The sequence below is a fragment of the Mesoplodon densirostris genome, chromosome 2, assembly GCF_025265405.1.
Source record: "Mesoplodon densirostris isolate mMesDen1 chromosome 2, mMesDen1 primary haplotype, whole genome shotgun sequence".
Lineage (NCBI taxonomy): Eukaryota > Metazoa > Chordata > Mammalia > Artiodactyla > Ziphiidae > Mesoplodon > Mesoplodon densirostris.
In genome coordinates, this window is record NC_082662.1 from 70463121 (window position 1) to 70467107 (window position 3987).

The window sequence follows — 3987 nt, forward strand, 5'->3', positions numbered from 1 at the left end:
TATTTCACTGAACAAACTGTAAAGCTGAAGATTTTATTCACAACACACTTAAGATCTAAAAACTAGTTCCCAGCAGTCCTAAATGCTTGTAAACAAATCAATATATTTGTCTGTAATTTGTTTCTTCCTCTTCTCTCTCTGCCTCTCTGTCTGCTTCTCTCTCCCTCCCTCCCTCTCTCTCCTAGCCTTCTCATTATGCTACATTCTGACTAAAATTAAAACGTGGATTTTTAGAAGCAGTTTTCTTTACATCAGAAGTGAAGTCATTCGGTGAGAATGATATTTAAGTAGTGTCCAGTTCCACTTTAGGTAAATCATCATCTATTTTGCCAAACTGGTTTGGCTGTTGGGATTTGAGTTGACCTATCAGGTTAGTGGACAAAACAAACTTTTAAGTCAGGCAAATGTTGGATATCTGCCTTATTAAAAAATTGTCAAAGTTTTGATCTTTGAGCTGGCTTAGGAAGTGTTTTTAAAGTGATAACATTTGGTTTACATAACTTTTGTTTAAATAATCTTTTTTATATAAATACTAGCACCGGTTCAGGTAATACAAAAATGGACAAAAACCAGTTCCTGATTCTTGACAACAAGAAATGTTTCCTGGTCTCCAACAGCGTTCTACAATATGTAAGGCAGAAGTTAAACTACACTCAGTGTCTTCAGTAATGGCTGTTTGGGGGCATGTTAGGCTGTGGGGCAGAGGGATGAATCATTGAACATTATCTAAATACAACCTGGGATACGCATTCTACTGGAGTTTCCAAAAATCAGCTCACAGAAAGAAGAGAGGCGAAGATAAAGGGATGAACAAATGGTGAAGTGACAGGAACACCTAATGAGTTCCTCAACACTCGTATGTCTAACAGGCAACTGAAAAATGCTACATAATTGTTTAACATCTAACTTTGTATACTCAAAGTGGAACTTTTGGCTCCATGTGCCAAATCCGATCTTTCCTCAGTTTCCAGTTTCCCTTTGGCTCAGAAAATGACACCTTCGTATAGTCAATTGCTTAAGCCAAAAATTTAGAAATTGTTCTTTGTTTCTCTCTTTCTGCCATTCCCATATACAGTCCATTAGCAAGGTCTCCTGGCTTTATCTCCAAAATATTCTTCCTACCTCTTAATTTATTTTTATCCTGATCACCACCACCCTAGGCCAATCCATCATAACTCATTTGGATAGTCACCCACTTTTGCCACCTTCCCCTGCCATCCCTCTTCTTTTCAGCATACATAGTGATGCTTTCAATCTATCAACTAGATCATATCTTTCTTCCATTGAAAACCTTCAATGGCTCCCTATTACACCTGGGATGAAACACAAACTCCCTGACATGGCCGATCAGTCCACACTTGCTCTGGTATTGCCAACCTTACCCACCTCATCTCACACTTCTCTTGCTGTTGCTCCCTATACATTACTTTGACCTTCTTTCTTTTCCTCATCATGCTTGTTACTGCCTCAGATCTTCCTTTGGTTGCTATTTTCTGTTCTTGAAATTTTTTTTTTTGGTCACTTTTGTGGCTGGTTCCTCACAATTCAGGTCTTAACTCAAATGGTACTTCTTCAAAGAGGTCTTCCCTGACCATCCTATCTAAAGTATCTCCCTGTAACTCTCTACTACATAAGTTTGCTTTTATTAGCTTATCAGAACTTTTGCTATGTGACATTAACTTGCTAATTTATTTGTTCAATTATTTATTTTCCATTTTTCTCCCACTGAACATAAAGCTCCTTGAAGGTAGGAACTTGTCACATTCAAGGTCCCCATCCCAGCTTCTAGAAAGTGCAGAACACCTTGCAGGCACTCCATATATACTTGACAAATGAATGAATGAATGCATGAGCAGACAAAATTATAGAGGGAAGTAATGATCACTAGGTACCATTATAACTTAGTCAAAACCAGGTCTTGGTAGAATAATCTAATTCTCTTTGTGAAGTAGGTTTGATCAACCTAAAGACTTGGGTAATGCTGTAGACATAAAATATATGGATTTCAGAAAAAAAGGAAAAATATTATAAAATATATGTAGACAAGATAGAGAAATGTAAATTAACTTTATAATTATTTGGGTTCAAATTGCTCTCTTCTTGAATACATTATTTCACCGAATTGACTTAAATGAATATTATTGAGTTATTACTATATGCTAAGCACCTTATGAGGTAGGAGACATTCATTTACATTTGTGTGTAACACAAAACTTGTGGAATCTAATTTGAAAACCAAATTAGATTAAAAATAACATGATAGGTTGACATAATGGTCTAAATTTAACAGAAAATTAATAAGGATTAACATAAGGATTAACAGAGTCCTGAAACGTGTTTGTACAAAAGATTTAAACATGACAACACCCAGAAAAAAAATCTGTGGGTGCTACCCAACTGTCAGTTTAAGAAGTTAGAGATAGGATGTAGCTGATAAAAATACCTCAGTTGCCTTAATAGAAAGCTTATACTCTGCCCAAAACAGAGAAATTCAGTCCTGAGAGTCAGAGTAAGAACAAAGGCTAGAAATGACAAGGGATAGATTTAAATATTATATTAGGATACACTTTCTAGTAATCAGATTAAGAGTTTGAAGAAACATCTTCCACTACTTGTTGGATGACCATTTTTAGAGTAATTGTGGAGAGGCTTCATGCTATATTTTATTCTGTAGATTTACAGATTTTCAGTAAAGAGTGTGCCTTGTTGAACCCTTCAAAGATAAATAGGTAAAATGCATCAGAACACTAAGAGAATCTAGAAAATATGTAGTGTCATAAGTAAAGGAGTGTAACAAGGGAACCCACTTGTGGCAGGAGAATATTACTCCAAACGAAGACTGTAACTAGAATTCATTAGATTTTTCTTATTTTATACCCAATACGTTTGAAGTATGAGTTAATTGTACCATATTCATTAATTTGATGTCATTATGTTTGTTTTTGTTTCCTTTACTCTCTTTTAAAAGCAACTTATAGAAGTATAAGACATACAGAAAAGTATACAAATCACAAGTGTATAGTTCAATAAATTATCATAAATTGAACATACCTATGTAACCAGCACCCAGATCAAGAATCAGAATATTACTAACACCAAGAACACTCCCCTTGTTCCTGCTTCTAGTCACTGCTCCTGCAAGGGCAGCCACTATTCTGATTTTTAACACCATAGGTAGGTTTTGACTATACTTGAACATTGATAAATCATACATTATGTATTCTTTTCCCATCCTTTTCCCATTTTTCACTTAACATTGTTTGTGGGGTTCGTCCAGGTATGAAGATATCATTCTTTTGCTCTCATTGCTGTACCGTATTTCATTTTGTGAATATACTATAACATATTTATTTGTTCTATTGCTAATGGGCATTTGAGGAGTTTTCAGCCTGGGACTATTACAAACAGTGCTGCTATGAACATTCTTGTGCAGGTTCTGTGATGAATATGGATAGGAGAATTCATAGGTGGTAGAATTGCTGAGTCATAAAGTACCCTTATACTCAGCTTTCATTGATATTGCCCACTAGTTTTTAAAATGGTTTTACCAGTTTATACTTCCACAACCAGAAATGCCATTGTGCCACTTTCTAGCCAACACTTCGTTGATCTTTATCATTTCGGTCAGTCTGATAGCTGAATAGTGATATCTCATTGTGGTTTTAATTTTTACTTTCTTGATGATTGATGAAGTTGAATACTTTGCATATGTCTATTCACCATTTACGAAGCACTCATTTTTCTATTGGTTTGTCTCTCCTGATTTGTACCTGTTCTTGAAATATTCTGGATATGAATTCTCTGTTGCATATACTAATTGGAAATCTCCTCTCCAAATTTGTGAGATGTATTTTCATTCCTAGTGGTGTGTCTTTTGATAAGAAATCCTTAATTTTAATATTTTTCACTTTATCAGATTTTATAGTTACTGCTTTTTGCACCGTATTTAAGAATGCTTTGCCTACTCCAAAGTCTGGAAATGTTCCA